The sequence below is a fragment of the Pan troglodytes genome, chromosome 16 (assembly GCF_028858775.2).
Source record: "Pan troglodytes isolate AG18354 chromosome 16, NHGRI_mPanTro3-v2.0_pri, whole genome shotgun sequence".
NCBI classification, from domain to species: domain Eukaryota; kingdom Metazoa; phylum Chordata; class Mammalia; order Primates; family Hominidae; genus Pan; species Pan troglodytes.
In genome coordinates this window covers 28,232,268-28,251,952 of record NC_072414.2, presented here as the reverse complement: position 1 = coordinate 28,251,952, position 19,685 = coordinate 28,232,268, and the positions used below count along the sequence as shown (strand labels likewise).

The 19,685-nt window shown below is 36.3% G+C and overlaps 1 long non-coding RNA gene across 1 annotated transcript in view; it reads left to right on the top strand.

The window, feature by feature from the left end:
* The first annotated feature begins 10,192 nt into the window (after positions 1-10,192).
* Positions 10,193-19,685, top strand: part of LOC107968584 (uncharacterized) — an 83,928-nt gene continuing 74,435 nt past the window's right edge. The window contains exons 1-2 of the long non-coding RNA XR_001709861.3: positions 10,193-10,280; positions 12,610-12,718. This is a non-coding gene — a long non-coding RNA (uncharacterized LOC107968584). The remainder of the gene's footprint in view (positions 10,281-12,609; positions 12,719-19,685) is intronic.

Sequence of the window (19,685 nt, the reverse complement as noted above, 5' to 3'; positions counted from 1 at the left end):
CTACGGAGCTCATCTAAGACTAAAATAACAGAACAGAAATCTCAGCTGTTGCCCAGCACAGGGACGATAACATTTTGACTTTGAATTCAGAGAAGTTAACTGCCACTAAAACAAACAAATAAAATATTCAACAATCTTTGGAGGAATATCACAGAATCCAGAGTCTCTACAAGATATTATGCAAAATCCCACACTCCTATACATATAAAAAAGCAGGAAACATGACCTATACTCAAGACAACAAACAGTAAAGACTGACACAAATTACCTGGGTGTTGAAATTAGCAAACAAGATTTTGAAGTAGCTATGAAAGCCATGCTCAAGAACACAAAGGAAAATATGCTTGTGATAGATAAGCAAAACTGAAGAAGAATAAACAGAGGAACAACAAAAAATGGAACAAATGGTAAAATTATATATATAGAGAGAGAGAGCTACTATCAATATTTATATTTAATATAAATGGACTTAATCCTCCAAATAAAAAGGAGACTATATGTTATTTATAATAGATAAATTTTTAATATAGTGGTACAGATAGGTTAGCAATGCTAAAGTAGAATTCAAGAAAAGAGTTTTACCAGTAGGACCTGTATGTGTATTTATTTATATAATTATATTTATGTTTATATTTATTATGAGAAATTGGCTTATTCAATTTTGGGAGCAGGTTAATCAAATGCAAAGTCTGTAGAGGTTGCAGTCAGGAAGGGAAGATAATGAACAAGTTCAAATCTTACCAGCATGGAATAAGGCTTGTTGTCCATAGCTAATCTAGAAGAAAATATCCATGGGAAACAATAATAACTGCAGACCCAGTGGCTGTTTGAAATTTCCCCCTTAGGGAAGACCTAAGCTCTCTGTTAAAAGCCTTCCAACTGATTAAGTCAGGCCCACCTCAAATGAATACTCTCCATTTTGATTAATTTAAGATTAGCTAAGTAGACACTTTAGTTCCATCTGCAAAATCCCTTCATAGTAGCACCTACATCACTGTCTGACTGAAAAAGTCGAAGATTTATATATGCTTTAAAATGTATTCTTCCTCCCTTCTAGTCTCCAACTCTAGCCAAGAAATATCCTTGTAGTCCACACTTCCAACTGGAAATCTACTGGAAAGAGAAGTCTTATGACTGTAGCTAAGCCTAATCAAGTTAACATATCAAAAGCTATCAGGCCAGCAATAAGAACAAATATTTCATAGTGATAAAAAGTTAATTCATAGAAATACATAATAGTTATAAGTGTGTATGTGTCTAATAAGAGTTTCAAAATACAATGAGCAAAAGTTTACAGAATTAAAGGAAGATACAGATAATTCCACAATAATTGTTGAAGATTTTAATGCTCCTCTCTCAACAATTGATAGAACAATTGGTAAAAAATCAGCAAGGTCATAGATAATATAAACACTAGCCACTTCCTTGACCTACTTGATATTTATAGACCATTAAACCAAATAGCTTGCACCTAAGTTTAGAAACAAAATAAATATTTTCACCCTCAACATTCCCATTGAAAACTGCATGAAGTTCTCACCAGTGTGACATAGCAAGAAAATAAAATAAAGGACATAATTATTTGAAAAAAGGTAAAAAATATATGCATTTACGGATGCCCTGACTATTTACTTAAGAAAAATTCGAGGTATGTACAAAACAAGTATTAGAACTAAAAGTAAATGTAGCAAGATTATAGGATACAATGTCAACATACAATTATCATTAGTATTTTCATATACCAGTAGCAATCAGAAGGTGAAATTTTTTTAAAGTTTCTATTAAGATAGTGTAGACAAAACATAAAATACTTAGAAATAATTTAGCAAAATGTGCAAATCCTCTTTATTGAAAGTTATACATCATTGTTAAGATAAATAAAAGGCCTAAAGAAATGTAAAGAAATAATATATTCATGGATTGGAAGACTTACTATTGTTATCAATTATTTCCAAATTGACCTAAAGTTTCAAAACAATTTCAATCAAAATTCCTGTGGAAATTGGCAAGCTAATTCTAAAATGTATGAGAATTCAACTAAAAACCTTATAATAAGCAAAGCCATTTTTAAAAAGAGCAAGTTGGAAGATTTATCCTATCTAATTTCAAGAATACCTATAAAGTTATAGTAATCAAGACAGTGTGGTGTTGAAGGATATATATAAGGATATATATATACATACGTTTTTTATATATATATATTTTTCCACATCTCTCTTTCTCTCTGTATGTATGTGTGTGTATATATATATATATATATATATATATATATTCATTCATATCAGTGAAACAAAATATGAAGTCCAGGAAAAAACTCACATATATATGGTCAGCTGGTCAACAGATTTTCACAAAGGGGCTAAGACAGTATGTGGAGAAATGACTGCCTTTTCAACAAATGGTTTTGGAGAGAGATAGAGAGACTAACTTCTGTCCTTATCTCTCATCACACACAATAATTAATCATTTGGATCACTGACCTAGGCATAAAAGCTCAAATAATAAAGTTTCCTTAAAAAAAAAACAAACAAACCATTAAATTAGGCTGGGTGTGGTGGCTCATGCCTGTAATCCCAGCACTTTGGGAGGCCAAAGTGGGAGGATCACTTGAGGTCTGGAGTTTGAGACCCGCCTGGCCAACATGGTGAAACCCCGTCTCTACTAAAAATACAAAATCAGCTGGGTGTAGTGGCATGTGCCTGTAATCCCAGCTACTTGGGAGGCTGAGGCAGGAGAATCACTTGAACCTGGAGAATCCCTTGAACCTGGGAGGCGGAGGTTGCAGTGAGCTGAGATTGTTCCACTGCACTCCAACCTGGGCAACAGAGGAAGAATCTGTCTCAACAACAAACAAATAAAAAAACCATTAAATGAAAATCTTTGCATCTTGCTTATAGGCAAATATCTTCAGGCACAAAAAGCAATGGTAATAAACAACATATTTAGACTTCATCAAAATTAAAATCTTCTACTCATCAAAAGTAATCATTGAGAAAACAAATAGGCAAGTCAAAGACTGGGGAAAAATATTTGCAAAACATATTTGTGATGAACAATTTCTGTTCAGAATATATACAGAACTCCTACAACTCAATAATAAAAATGCAAACAACCTGGTTAAAAACAGGCACAAGATTAGAATAGACCCTCCTCAAAGGAACAATAAGCACATGAAAAAGAGCTCAATAGCATTAGACATCAGGAAAGTACAAATAAAAATCACCATGAGATCTCATTATATTCCCCCCACAGGAATGGTTGAAAATCTTAATAAAGGAATGGTTAGAGATCCCATCATATACTTGTTGGTGGGAGTTTAAAACGGTACAGCACTTTGGGAAAACTTCTAGCAACTTATTATAAAACTATACATACATTTACCCTATGACCCAGAAACTCCACTACTGGTAATCAATCTAAGAAATGTTAAAGTATACATCAATGAGTTTTTATAACAAAGTTCATTAAAGCTTTATTCATAATAGTAAAAAAATGGAAACAGTCCAGTATTCATCAAGAGGACAGAAACAAAATGGTGGCACATTCAAACAATTGGGATACTAATCAACAATGTAAGGAACAGACAACTGATGTTAAGTGCCAACATGGGTAAATCCTTGAAAACATTGTGCTGAGTAAAGGAAGTTTTCTACACAGAGTACCTATTGAGTAATTCATCTATGTGCATTTTTAGAATGGGCAAAACAAATGTATGATGAAAACAATCAGCATAGTTGTTGCCTCTGGAGGTGCTGGCAGTGGAGATTGGGAAGGAACATGAGAGAAATTTCTAGAGTGATATTAATTTTCTATATCTTGACAGAAGTTTGGATTATCCAGATATATAAATTTTCAAAACAGAATTACACATTTAAAATTTGTGCTATTTACAGTAGGTAAATTTTACCTAGAAATAAAGAAGAAACTTAAACTTATACTAAACTCTGCTAATGATATGCATGCTGAAGTGTTTAGGGGTGATATATACTAATGTCCGCAACTAACTAAATTACATCAATACATATGAGAGATTGATACATAAATAGAAGGATAGATGAATGGGTAGATATGTAATACATCAAAAACAGCAAAATGTTAATTGTAGAATCTTGGCAATGAATTGGGTGAACACTATATAGTTCTTTCAACTTTTCTGTATTTTTGGCAATTTTTACAAGTAAATTTTTGGAAAGATTACAGATGATTGGAGGATCCTAAATGCAGTCTTCTCTTCAGTTCCAACCCTACTTCCTATCCTACTTCATAACTGTATACCAATGTTTGAATTGTAAGTAAAAATAACCTCTCATAAGAGTGGTTAATAATTACTTTAGTGATACATGTAAATGACTCCCCCATTCCATGATTGGCATGCCCAGAGTACTGTTTTTAACATGGGGAATTGCTAATGGTAAAGTGGCCTCATTGCATTTGAGCTGAATATGTGTGCAGACTAAAAATTAGCCTAACTTGCCTGTAGTATTTAGAGCTATAGACCTAAAATCCTAAGATTAAACATATTAATTGTTCCATATTAGCAGCATTTAAAGCAGTGGCCTCTTCAGGTTTGAATCTATAGTTAATGGGTCACTATTGTGCCTCTACCTTCACCCTTTTTTATTGTATTATCTCCCTGCCTGCTGGAGGTGATTGCTGTAGAGCAGGGGTACCCAACACTGGGGCCGCTGACCAGCACAGGTTCATGGCCTGTTAGGAGCTGGGCCACACAGCAGGAGGTGAATGCACATCACCCACCTGGGCTCTGCCTCCTGTCAGATCAGCGGCGGCATTAGTTTCTCATAGGAGCACGAACCCTATTGTGAACTGCGCATGTGAGGGATCTACGTTGAGTGCTCCTTATGAGAATCCTAACTGATGCCTCATGATCTGAGGTGGAACAAGAAACAGTTTCATCTGGGAACAATCCCCGCACCCCTCTCCACTCAGTCCATGGAAAAGTTGTCTTCCACGAAACCTGTCCCTGGTACCAAAAAGGCTGATTACTGCTGCTTTAGACAACTGCACTATTTAAAGTTTATATACTTAATTTACCACAAATCTAGAAGCACTTAGGATAATCGCACAGAACACCTGAAGTTTTCTTACTAGAAAAAAACATTTTAAGTAATAAAGTTGTATGGGACACCATATGTCTTAAGATTCAGATTCAGGGTTGCTGAGAGAGAGCTTCCTAACCCACCCTCACCACTATCTTTGGCTGAGTATATTTACAGTGGCAATGGGCTATTTCTCAGCAATTGCTTTCTAGGAATTTATCTTTCCCTCCCCAAAGAGTGGGCTTTAAAATGAAGCACATAGTTTCTTGAAAATATCATATTAGAGTGGTTATTGTGTTAAATGCTTTCATTCTCTCACCCCGTTGTTATTAAAGCCACTCTTCTCTTGGGGGATGGGGGCAAAGACAGTCAGAAAGGGGCAAAAACACAAAAAGACAAAAACATTCCGGGAATGCTGTTACTGCTTTCACAGGTCACAGCCTTCTCTGAAAATTTGTCAGGTGTCCTCTCCCTCTATTTTGCAGGTGGTTAGAATCATAATTGGGCCCTAAAAAAAAAAAAATTAAAAAAGTTGTGGCTGGAGATCAAAAGTTAAAAACATCATTAATTATTGATAGGCCTGGATTTTGACAAGAGCATCCTTTGGGTCAGAGATGAGTTAAGAAGCACTTAACAAATAAGCAGGCTTGCAGATTATTTTTGCAGTTCTTGTTGGAACAAAAGAAATATAAAAAAAAAGATAGGATTTTATTATCTAGATATGACAATCTTTTATTCAAAAAATGTTTACTATATTATACAAAGCCTTGCCTCTCGACCAAACATTTAAAATGAATGGTAGGAAAAAAGACGATCACATAAAAAGATAGGTGGTCAATGCCAAGTGTGACATTCACGTATTCAGAGTAAAACGTTTTTCTTTATCTCACTCTCTACTCTCCTTTTAGCTATCGTTTTGAGGGAAAGCATTTTTGTTCTTTTCAATGTGTATTCCTTTTGACCATTGTAGACTAATTTGAATTTTTTCTAAGTAGGTCACAAATAAGTTATGATGCTGCTCCTTTCTATTTTAACAGCAGCATGGTAACAGCGAGCTGCATTTTAGAAGGAGAGGCTTCTGGGTACCAGTTAGAACAGCAGTAAGAGTCGAGACATGATGTGTTCCTTCTTTATTCTTTACCCCCCACATGAAAAGGCCTTAGCCCCCAGCTTTGCCTCAGGCCAAAGCCATGAGGCCATAGCCTAAAGCTCCTGATGAATCCTCATAGACTTCTCTGGTCAGAGTTTCTCAGGCAAAACCTGCACAAAACAAATGCTTTTCACTTGATGTCTGCCTCTTGAAAGCTTGGAGCAAAGATATCTCTTTGAAAAAAAACAAAACAAATTTGAAATTATGCTTATAAGGCCATTTTTTATCTTTTGCCATTTGTGTATGCAGCAAATGCTAAATATTGTATTGCCTAGCAGGAAGTCAAATACAAGTGCCCACTGTGTCTTAAATAAAATAAGAGGCATGTTCATTTAGAAACTGTGAGCGGTAATTCAACATGAAAATCTGGGGGCAAAGAAATGATCTTGGGAGCCCCTGGGCAAACCTGGAGAACTGGCACATGGGCAGTCAGCAACCTGCTTTCCTTCATTACCAATGGGATGTGCATTGCCTTTTTTCCCCTGTCTTTATTCATTTTTCAACAGCCTGCCACATGCAATATGCCAAATCTCATATAAAAAAGCCTTCTACACACACACACACACACACACACACACGAACTAAAGAACCTTCAGCAGATCCTGACATAGACAGACAGTAAAAACAGCCATCTGCACTGAAGCCCAGGATTTATTCAATTATACTTGCCCGAGTCATTTGTTTGGCTTTGCAATGTAAAGAGTTCTGTTTTATTGTTGGGACTTTTCAGGCTGTCTAATTGTTTTCAAAACTCTTCTCCCCAGATGCGTTTGGCATTTACCAACAGTGAACAAGCACGAGCAGTGGAACGCAAAAATGTGTGTGCATCAAATGAACGTGAAAATCTTCACCCAGGTCACCTGCCAGAATCAGACTAAGGTTCCTGGTATTTAATGGAAAGGTTAAAAGAAGTTTATAGCTTTAATGCCTGTGGCACACTGATTACTTTTCAAGATTTTGAGGATTAAAGCCTATGAGAGTCTTTTGAGCAAGTCTGAACAGTGGTGTTTGGAAGCATGAATGGCAGGTGGCTGGTCTACAAAATCTCATCCAGGTTCAAGCTTCTGGACATGATGTTATCAACACCCCACTCAGATTTCATGTTTCATCCTGAGGATTCTATCATTGCTCTAATCAAGTTAGATAATATGGTCAATGCTTCATTTTTATTTAAAGCAAGGCTTTTAGTACTATGTATGCTTTCAGTTAAGCCACATAGCTGCTCTAGCATAGTATTATTTGTGACCGTAGCTGTTGTCTCCAAATGGTCATTAATATTCTTGTTAAAAAAAAAAAGACAGAATAATCATTGAGGTTCTCTTTCACAAAGCCTCTATTCTTATCAATGGCCATATAATGCTGATATCTTTTGGGTCAAAATGGAAAGATTTCATGCTGTACTTTGAAATACAGTGTTATATAGCACAATAAGTCTATTATAGGAAATCGTAAGTTTAATGTACAAAGCATATAAAAAATCCCCACAAAATTTGAAATTTTTTTAACCAGACATGAATCCAGTATTTCGGGTGCAAGCCTTGTTTAATGTACACCTGCTGAAAACGTTTCATACATAAACACAGATGGATATCTCTATGTATATACATATATATGTATATGTGTGTGTGTTTCCATGTCTGTCGCTATCTTTATACCTAACTTGGAAAGTTGATTACCTTAGTAATAGTTGGGCATATTTTATCCTGGCTTTTAGCTTACAACAATTATGGAAAGTCTGATTTTTTTTCATCTGTCTTCATTTGAACATGTCAAACATCTGTTAATTTGTTCCAGTCAGAATCATTTTACCCTATAAAAGAATCAAGTGGAAGACTACTTATAGTTTGTCTATGACATTTGGTTAAAAATTAAAAGCTTCCTCCCTCCCTCCCTTTCTTCCTTCCTTCTTCCCTTCTTTTCTCTATCCCTCCCTTCCTTCCTTTCTTTTTCCTTCCCTTCTTCTCTCTTTTCTTCCAAGTGTCAGTGCTTGGCTAGAATTGGAAATAAACTACCCTTTCTTTCACTGTTTCCAAAAAAGTATGCAAATGGAAATTTGAAAGCTATCACATAAAAGTATATCCAAGTAAAATCCTATATGAGAGACATGAACATAAAAACAAATGCTCCTAACTGTAGAATCAGGCAAAATGCCATGTTGATGTGTGCAGTCATGTAGTCAACTAACTCAAGATTACCCTTGTGATGTTTTCCTTTCCAGAATTATTCACTGTCTCAGATTCAGATAGGAAGGGAATTCAGTGTCTTTCATTTCTGAGTTGCACCCATAGGTGATACACTGTAGGTGACCTTTATATCTTTTTGTGTCCCCAAATGCTAGCCTGAAGACATCTGTCCCTTGGGAGAGCACTAGTAGATTTTTTTTCTGGAGAAACTCTTGAGAGTTGCTCAGTTTTGGTGCTTAGTTAGAAAGCTCTCCGTGGGCTCAGACGGAAGCTTTCCTTTGCAAGACATCACAAGTGTAGGAGTTGTCTCCTTTTATTTGGGGGAAATAACCATCAGGGGCAAGTCTTCATTTCTATGGTGTCCTGGATGCTTCTCTATTTCCTGCTTTCTCTTATCATTTCATTTTCTAGGTATGAATTTGAAACATGGTGGGTTATGGCTTTGTCCTTCCAAGATTTCTTTAGTAAGATTTTGGGATCAATACGTGTCTGGAGCTGAGCAGCCAGAACTATTTCAGTCATGCCTTTGGAGTCCCGCTGCAAATATTCAGAATTTTAGAACTTCGATTTATGTGAGAATGGGATACCATAGATACCATCCCTACCAACGAATGCACTGTTTTGCATCTGTTCGCTTTGCTTTCCTATGGGTCAAACAATGACCACTGCTAATTTACATGCTTTCTAAAAACATTGGTTTGTTGGGTATAAAATGTGGTTTCTCTGGGTTATAATACTGCTGCCAGACAGATGCCATGTTTTGCATATTATTAGTGTAACTTCGAAACCAACAAAGACAGTGAATTCATTGTATTTTAGATACGATTTAAATCAAGAAAACCGAAGCTTGGGAAATGACTATTGGGAATACGAAAATACCTTTTTTTTAAATTGGTTTGTTGTTTAACGTGTACTTAAGTGTCTACTGTGTAGACCCTTACATTTGTTCTTTCTCTCAGAAATGATTACCGGATGCCTACTGTGAGCTAGACACGGTATCAGATGTTTGGGTTACAGTGATGAATTGTAATGGGAAGAGAAATGTGGACATGCCAAGAAGATTCCAGGGGAAAACAAAGCTAAACTAATACAAAAAATTAGGACATTGACCTTTGTCTGTACCAATAAATATTAAGGAATTTGAAGTTATTTGACAAGTAGAGAGAGCTAAGGTTCGGTTTCAAAAATTTTTCCAAGTGGTCGAGGTATATTTACAGAAGGCACTTCATGATGACAGAGAATAGCATGAGGCTAAGTGGGTAAAACTGGGGCAACTAAGAATTGAGCTTCTCATAACAAACTTCTTGACTTTAGAGCCAGCACAGAGTTTTTTTTTTTTTTTTTTTTAATTATACTTTAAGTTTTAGGGTACATGTGCACATTGTGCAGGTTAGTTACATATGTATACATGTGCCATGCTGGTGTGCTGCACCCACTAACTCGTCATCTAGCATTAGGTATATCTCCCAATGCTATCCCTCCCCCCTCCCCCCTCCCCACCACAGTCCCCAGAGTATGGTATTCCCCTTCCTGTGTCCATGTGATCTCATTGTTCAATTCCCACCAGCACAGAGTTTTTAAGGGAGCATGTGAACTTTCCTTCACTTGAAAACGTGAACGTTGGCCCACCTCCCGCTCGGTCAGATGATTTAGCTTTTATCTGCTGTAGACAGGGAGTTTGGACCAGAGGGCCCTTCTTGTCCTTCCCACTGTCACTGATTCTCTGATACATGTTTTGGAAAACAGCTTTTGTCAAAAAGCAACTTGCCACAATTGGTTCTTTATGACATTTTTCCCGACTTTGTCCAGAGTGAAGTGAGGTTTAGTCTGTAAGGAAGAAGGTGAAGGTGACAGTCAATTTCATGAAGGGTACACAACAGCCTGCTACAGGTGAGGACCTGAATCATCGCACCACTCTCCTTTTAAGTTATTATGCCACATCTCACTCAAACATGAAGCATTTCATCTCAGGAGTAGTTCCTTTTTATTGTAGCATTGCTCTTTTCTTTGCCGTAATTAAGATTCTGTCACTGTTTCCCTTATAAACTCCTATTTTCTGGAATTTATAACTAAAGGCTAAAAATTCCTTCTAGGCTGAAACTTGAAAACTGCAATCTGATCTTTTTACATGTTGGATTTTTTTCCTCTTCTGTAAAGGAAGGATAAGTTCAGCTGAGCTTAAAAGGGTCCTGATGTGGGAAAAATTAGACTGAGGATTTTCCTTTAGTTTCAACTCTATTGTGTCTAATGAACTTTGAGTTTACAGACTTTGAGCTTTTAAATGTTAGATATATGCCTTAAAGGACTATTTAGAAATAAATGAGGTTTGGAGTTTGTAAGAGTCTTGTCTTTACTATAATATTTCACCAACTATGCTCTAAGGAAAAATGATGAATAAAATAACTAGAAATACCTTCTCAAAATTAGTGCATTTTTGTAGCTATTTAGCTATTTCTGAGCTTCCCTAACCCACATAGATTTATGCCACACCTCTAGCAGTCTGATCCAAAGAGCATCTGTTAATGATGGCAAGCAATAGGTTTAAAAAGTAACAGAAAATAGCAAAGGAGAAGCAATTTATGCCTATCTCTTTTAGTTTTGGTTGAGGGAAACTGGGAACGCTGAATTCATAGAACACTGCATTTCAAAGGCAAAAAACAGGCTAAGTAGAAGTGTTACCTTAGTTCTATTGATCCTTGGGGTCCAGGAAGCCAAATTTGAATCAATTGAGCTCTACTTGGTTTAGGATAAATGATTTGATGAATCTCCCCAAAAAAGTCATTTTATTTTTTCTAGGTATACAAGTCCAGGTATAAGAGAAGTTATTTACTTCACAAGAGTATGAAAACCTGAAAGGATAAACATTCATTAATTCCTGTCTCTTGCATTCATGTCTGGATGTGTCTGACCCTCAGACCTAAAAAAATAAGAAAATTCAAACCTACAAATATCATCATTTTTATGCTTTCCCCTTTTCTTCCCCTAGGTAGATATCCCCGGCATTTAATGTGAATGTCCTTGCTTCTGAGACTTTCAATTCTTTATTTTTTTATATAAAAGTAGGTTTCTTTTGATTTAAAAAAATGCATTTTTTATGCCAGAAGGGAGATGTTTTATGTTTCTTTTATGTTCTCTTCTTTTCACTCCATATGAATAGGTTTACCAGTTTTATTTTTTATTTTCAGATGAATACAATTTCATGTTAAGCTGGACAAATTTATTCAACCCCAGTTCAAGTACAATTTAAAAAAATAAGTAAAGCAAGGTCAGGCTAGCTTTGGTTTTTTAAAAATATTTTCTTTTATAATAAATCCTCTCTCAAATGATGCCTATGTGTATATTTTGACATAATCATGGGTACAAATGTGCAGTGTCTGAAATCTAAAATGACACTGGAATATCTTTTCTTGCATTAGCATTACTTTAGTATTCCCACAACAGAGGATGATTTGGGGAAATACAGAGGCTTTCGGTTTATATATATACCTCTGATTATTATCCCACTTCCTTTAGCTACAGATCCAATTTCATACCATGATGGATGTATTTCTCAGAGTTCAAAAGAAGTGATGGCAAAAAGAAGGGCTTTAAATAAGGCAACCATGAGAGCCCAAGATGTGAAATTCAAAATCAAATGTCATAGAGTTAAATGATGATCTAGTTTTTGATTTCTGCTCCAACAACTGAGGTATATTTGGGGTCTTCAAGTGTAGCATCATGTATGAAAACAGTACTAGGAATCCAGACAAGGATGACTGTGACATTCATGTTTCATTTCATCTAGTATTTTGTTTTAATCAATGACTTTAAAAGCCATGTCCTGGGAGGGCAGAGGTGTCATCACTTTAGGGGAAATAGATAAATCACCACACACTAAAGAGGTGCAAGAATTAGGCAAAATGTTGAAATGTTGTTCTCATTTTATTTTTGGCATTACGATACTTTAGACATAGTCAAAAAGTTACTGGTGATTTCAGCATCCTGGAGATTTCAGGTGGGTATTGATAGGTGGTTTGTAGAAAATTCTCACAAGTGTAATTGCATTAAAGTAACAGATGATGCTGTTGGTAATTGACGATTATTCTACATTAAACTTAAGAAGCAAATAGTTATCTGGCTTTTTTGCACTCATGATGTTTTTATAATAGAAATTTCTGATATGCAACAGAAGTTAATTGACTATTTCAATTTATTTGGTTTCTTCCCTGGTTGAAAACAGAAAGGAAAGAGAGAAAAGATGGAAGGACAAAAGGAAGAATTCACTCCTTTGAGGCACAATATTGTGCCTTCAAGATACCAAGTTTAAAAAGAGAATACTCTTTAATAAGGTAAAATGAATTGAATATTATCAGTATTGTGCAAATTAATTTACTTTGCAATGATAGTGTACATGATGGGTGTGGGTGAGGCATGAGAATCCTGTGGCTCGAGATAGGGGGTTCTCATTGAGACAAGGGCCAATACAAGGGGGAAGAGAGACACAAAAGAGGAGGAAACAGACGCCAAAGACCAATTTTGATTTTGTTCTTGGATTTGTCTAATGCTGGCCTTGAACACAGTTCTCGTAAGTTCTATCAAATAGTACTGAAGATAAATACTACTCCTTTCAAAATTTAGTTGAGTTTCTTTGTTTGATAAAATACTGGTAAGTGGAACACCCATGGAACCAGAGGCAGGAGATTGGCTGTCACTTAAGAGCTGTCAGCATCTTTCCAATTATTTTATTAAATGAGGGACAGTTAATGGTATCTAAAATTTCTCTGCCTTATAAAATGCAAAAACGTATCCATTCAGTTCTATGAACTCCAAATTAAATTGGACAGCCCTAGGTTTATACTTCCTATTGTCTGCATGTACAAACTGATAAACATTTTATAATATGAATTTGTGAATTTTTGGGTCAGAATTCTGAGTTAGGTTAAAACCATTTTGCAAAAACTATTGTCACCTGCAGGCTCCTTGCAATAGGACACTAAGTTTCTTTAGTAATTTTCTTTAAAATGTGGCTGTTGCAGTGTTTAGAGAGAAATCTGGGTAAAGAGAACTGAAGGAACCCTTTCGGTATATTCAAAATTGAAAAGGAATATTTCCAATTCTAATGTGCCTGAGTAATTCTCAGAGAACAAAACCTTGGAGCAAATATCAAAAGGTTATAGTCTTTTATTATGATTAATAATAATAATAAGATGAAGACGAAGAAAAACAGTTTTTCCCTCTTACTGCTTTTGTTGTCATATACTGGAAAAATAAATTCTAATCTAACATTTTATTCCTCCTCCATTCTCCTTGTCTCAAACTTGTGGGGTTCTCAACTTGAAAACTTATTTTTCTCTTTCAAAATGTGCATTAAAGCACAAATGACTTTCTCACTTTGATGTTGCCAGAGAAACTTGAGCACTATGTAATTAAGCTTCTGCTTTAAAGTATTCCTCACAACAAACACAGGCTTCTAGGACTAAGACTACATAATAGATGTTATTAACTGTACATATAAATAGGAAATGTGTCTTGCAAAGCATTATATTAGCTGAATGAGCTCGCCTTATTCCAAAGTCATCTCTTTGCTAATAATGACTCATGAGTTTCCTTTCCATTATTTAAAAATAACGTAATTACAGGTGATTCTGTAATAATTTGACATATCTTATATTCATATCTGAACCTATTAATTAGAAACAACATACGTATTTATAATGCGCCTTTATTATTCAAGTTAATCCCTTTAATCCTATTTGAATAGCCAGATAAAAATTAATCCTTTCAAACATCTTTATAAACAAACATTTAAAGTCACGTATTTTCATCTTTGTCCTCAGCACCTATGCTGAAAGCTTTCATGATTGAAGTTGATAGAAGTAATAAACAAGTGATTGGGCAAGAATAATATGCAAATTTTTTTCTTTGCAAAGAAGGGATATGTATTCACTGAAGAGTTCTCCCGATCCACAGGGGTTTAAAATCACCGAGAATTATTTTAGAGTGTGGTAATATCCTTAGAAATTAAGGATTCAATCATTCTTGGGGGTTAGGTTGTCATGGAGGTCCTTGACTGTTCTCCTGAGCCCGTCCATCTCATAAAACAAGCAGGTGTCTATTTGAAAACTTTCTAGACCAAGAGGACGAGGCTAGTACAAGGCCTTTAGGTTTCTCAGAGGGTCCCTTGGAGTAGGCATTTGCTAACATAATAATAACAGAAGGAAGCCACACTGAAGCCAATTTTGGATTCTTTTTCCAGCACTGTGATCCTCACCACAAGGTCACTGGAAGCAGGGGAGGAAGCAATTGTTTTTCCCTGCTGTGAGCAATGGATTTGAACATGCCTCACACTGCTTTCATGCTGCGTTTTCTTTCCCTCCCCTTTCCCCATAACACAAGTGTAAACTGAGCATGGGAAAGCCTTTGGGCACTAAAAATAACACAGTCTATCCACAGATCAACTGATTATCTTATTTCACTTATTTCCTCAGAATTATGCAGAGTCCATCAGTTAAGTAATGATAACTTTTTAAACCAGAAGGAACTAAAAAATAGCTGGTATTCGTTTATGTTTTGAATATTTTTGTTATAAAGTGTAGAAAATTTGAGAAATATAGTAAAGTAAAAAGGAATACAATAAAAAAATTAGTAAGCATAAAACTAAGGAGTAACTGTGCTTGATATTTAGTTTAAATTCCTTCCAGGCTTTAACATGGTTTAATAATGGAGATCATGTAATAGAGATAGCATTACATCTTTTTTCATGTTATAAAAGTCTTTGACAGCGTATTTTTAATTAGCTACATGACATTCCTTCTCATTTAAGAAAATTTAAGAAATTTTTAAATTTAAGAATTTAAAGAATTTAAATGTAAGAAATTTAAATTGGATTTAAGAAAAAAATTAACCATTCTCTTATTATTGGAGAGTAAGGCTCTTTTGATTTTAGTTTTGTTAATAAGAATTCTTCGAGTCTCCTTTAATGTAAAAGTATTTTATCTGTAATTATTTCCTTAGAATTTATTACTACGCATGGAATTTACTAGGTCACAGCGTGTGAATATTTTTAAAGTTCTTGACACAGAGCTAAATATTTCTTTGAGAAGTTGTTCAAGTTTACATCCCCAACAGTATATGAGAATGTCTATTTCCCACATTTTCAGAAACGTTTAGAACTATTGTCCAATTTAAGTTAGACAAGTTACTTGCTGATAAATGCTATTTTATTTTTTGTTTCTATTGAGTTCTGAATAAACTAGCAAAGTTTTGTACTTAAACATTCGTTGCTTCACACTTTTACTATTTCTTCTGAGAATTGTTCTCCCTTCGTCATACCCTTTGCCACTTTTTTCTTTCAATTGTTTGTGCTTCTGATATTGATTTCTAAGAATTCTTTACATAACAAGGATATCTATCAGGACTTTGTGCACCACAGTTATTGAAAATATTATATTCCAAGTTTTATTGACCTATGTATTTAATTGTTCCTGGTGTAGAGGAGTTATGAATGTTGGGAGACAATTCTGCATGGATCTTTTTGTTTCTGCACATCTTGTGAACAGAGACGCTAACAGCTTTTTGTTTTAGGACTATCTTTTCAAGGATGTTTGTCCAGCAAACAGCCCTGGAAAATAGACATCGTGTCCCCATTGGAAGCATAGGAAAGAGGATCTTAGTGCCCATGAGAAAAGGTTAGGGCTCCTTAAACTCAGGTTCCTCTCCTGTAACTCAACCCGCTTGTCCAGGTGTCACCTGAATACCTTCACATTGTTCTGTGGGAAAGGAATGTCGCAGAACTGATACAAATTTGCCCTGGAGGGTTTATTAAAAATAATCATTTAGTTAATTTTATACCATCTTCAATGTTTTATTACTCTTCAATGTTTTAAATTCTTCCTTGTTCAATTTGGATATTTTGTTTTCCAAAATGTTTCTGTGTCCTGAGTATTTTCAGATTATAATAAATTTCTGCAATATATTTCCTCATAATCAATACATCTTAAATTCTGTTGTATCTTTTGGTGATGAACCCTTTTTGAATTTCTTAATTTAATAATTAGGCTTGAAAGAAACTACCTCTACAATTTCTTAGTTCATTTTGTGGTTCAGTGTTTGCTTTCTAATTCATGCATTTCTGCTTTCAGTTTTACTATCTTTACTTGTGGTTTTATTCTCATTGTTATTTAATTTTTAGTTGTACTTTAAATTTATTCATTTTTTTGAAATTCTACCAGTTACGTTCTTTTTGACTACAGGTGGTATAAATGTTGACTCCAAGGAGTCTAACAATAAAAATATATATTAATCTCGTATCCCTGTAAGTCTAGAGGTAGGGTAGGTGCTATGGATCCGTACTTGAAGATTTTATTAAGGACTCTGTTACTTTTCATCTCTCTTCTCTGTCTTCCTTAACATCAGGTCCCATTTCAGACAGGTTAACATCATGGTCACAAGGTGGCCATGTGGTAGCCAGGTTACATACTTTCTTGTTCATTTTCAGAGGAAGACAGAAAGCTTCTCTTCCAGATCCCTTTCTTTCATCTGATTAGACCAGCACAAGTCATGGAAGCATCCCTACTTCAACAGCATTTTGCAAGGAATGTTATAACTAATTCAATTAGCCTGTCAGGATCTATGCCCACAGCTGGCAACGGGGTGACTTTCATCTCAGTCATGAAGGGCTAGATTGATGGACAAATTTGGGGTTCTCTTAGAAAGAAAGAAGGGGTTTTTGGGTAGGCCACCAGCAGCATAAATGAGAGTCTTCAAGGCTAAAATTTATATTGCATTTGTCCACATTACAAAAGTTTTAGTATATGACCATTTTGATTATTTAATAATCATCTGTAAATTATTTTATCCTCTTTGATTTGTTATATTGGGATGTGCTTTTAAATATCTAAGTGTTAAATATTTTCTGTTTAAATAAGTGGTTATGACCTATATATATATATATATATATATTCTGACGGTTCTAATTTATTAAAGTTTTCTTTGTGTCTATCCACATCAATTTGTAAATGTTCCAGTGATGGGGAGCTATATATTCAGATAATTCTATTGGTAGTTAGCTTTAAGAGTCACAATAAAAAATAACTTGAAGCAAGCTCTTTAATTTTATTTATTTAACAAACACATAGCTGACCAAGTGCCAGGAAATTTTTCAATTGCTTTGTAAATATTACTTAATGTATCCTCACAACCCTGTAAGTTAATCCCTGTTATTATTCTATTATTCAGATGGCACAGAAAGGATAAGTAACTTTTACAGGTCACACAGCTAGCAAGTTGCCCTGCTTACATCTAAACATGAATGTCCTGGTCCCAGAAGCCATATGTTTAACACTCTCCTAAACGAGCTATCAATCAATAAAAAAGTAATAAAATGACTCTGAATACAATCTGAATAGATTGAGTGGCATCAAGTCTAAATTTGCCTCTCCAGTTCCAAACAAAATAACCAAAACAATTTGTAAGAAAGAGGAGAAAAAAAAAAAAGAACTGGTAGCAATCAAATAAGGAAAGGGACACTATATCTTGTCATAATCTTCAAAACATGGGGACTAAGGAAAAAAAAGATTTGGTGGGGTTCAGTTTATCTCTAAACCACTGTCCATTTTCCTCTTTAGTACTAGGAAAACAAGATAAATGTTTAAAATCCAGAGAAATCTCACTGATAATGTCCTGACTTTGAGAAAGGGTTCTGAGAAGTGAGTGGATAGTCACACATAGAAACTATTACCTATCAGCAACAGATCTTAGCAAAGGAAGGCAATATTTAGGATTTCCCATTGATTCTTCTTGATCAGGAAGAAATGAAGCATTAAGGTAAAATATTTATAATTTCATGAGTTTATCTTCCTCCTCCACCAAAAGAGACACAGTGGAACTGCGGCCAGGAGCTAAAATAAATGAGACAAAGACCACCCCCCCCCCCGCCCCGACAGAAAAGGAAAATGTAAGGGAAGCTGTATTAAGATCCTCCAGCTGTGAATAATCCCTCTCTGATTATTCACCCACGTTTCAAGGGTGTCAGACCACGCAGGGACGCCTGCCTTCGTCCTTCACCCTTAGCGGCAAGTCCCGCTTTTCTGGGGAAGGGGCAAGTACCCCAACCCCTTCTCTCCTTGTCTCTACCCTTTCTCTGCTTTTCTGGGGAAAGGGCAAGTACCCCAACCCCTTCTCTCCTTGTCTCTACCCCTTCTCTGCTTTTCCGGGGAAAGGGCAAGTACCCCAACCCCTTCTCTCCTTGTCTCTACCCCTTCTCTGCTTTTCTGGGGAAAGGGCAAGTACCCCAACCCCTTCTCTCCTTGTCTCTACCCCTTCTCTGCTTTTCTGGGAGAGGGGCAAGTACCCCTCAACCCCTTCTCCTTCACCCTTAGCAGCAAGTCCCGCTTTTCTGGGAGAGGGGCAAGTACCCCTCAACCCCTTCTCCTTCACCCTTAGCAGCAAGTCCCGCTTTTCTGGGAGAGGGGAAAGTACCCCTCAACCCCTTCTCTCCTTGTTTCTACCCCTTCTCTGCTTTTCTGGGAGAGGGGCAAGTACCCCTCAACCCCTTCTCCTTCACCCTTAGCAGCAAGTGCCGCTTTTCTACGGGGCAAGAACCGCCAATCCTTTATTTCCATGCCCCAACCTCTTATCTCTGTGCCCCAATCCCTTATTTCCGCACCCCGACCTCTTATCTCTGTGCCCCAATCCCTTATTTCCTTACCCCAACCTCTTATCTCTGTGCCCCAATCCCTTATTTCCACACCCCGACCTCTTATCTCTGTGCCCCAATCCCTTATTTCCATGCCCCAACCTCTTATCTCTGCACCCCAATCCCTTATTTCTTTGCCCCAACCTCTTATCTCTGTGCCCCAATCCCTTATTTCCTTGCCCCAACCTCTTATCTCTGTGCCCCAATCCCTTATTTCCTTGCCCCAACCTCTTATCTCTGTGCCCCAATCCCTTATTTCTGCACCCCGACCTCTTATCTCTGTGCCCCAATCCCTTATTTCCACACCCCAACCTCTTATCTCTGTGCCCCAATCCCTTATTTCCGCACCCTGACCTCTTATCTCTGTGCCCCAATCCCTTATTTCTGCACCCTGACCTCTTATCTCTGCACCCCAACCCCTTATTTCCACGCCCAACCTCATATCTCTGTGCCCCAATCCCTTATTTCCACGCCCCGACCTCTTATATCTCTGTGCCCCAATCCCTTATTTCCGCACCCCAACCTCTTATCTCTGTGCCCCAACCCCTTTTCCCACTTTTCTGGAAGGTAAGAACCCCCAAACCCCTTCCCTCCATTTCTCTACTCTCTCTTTTCTCTAG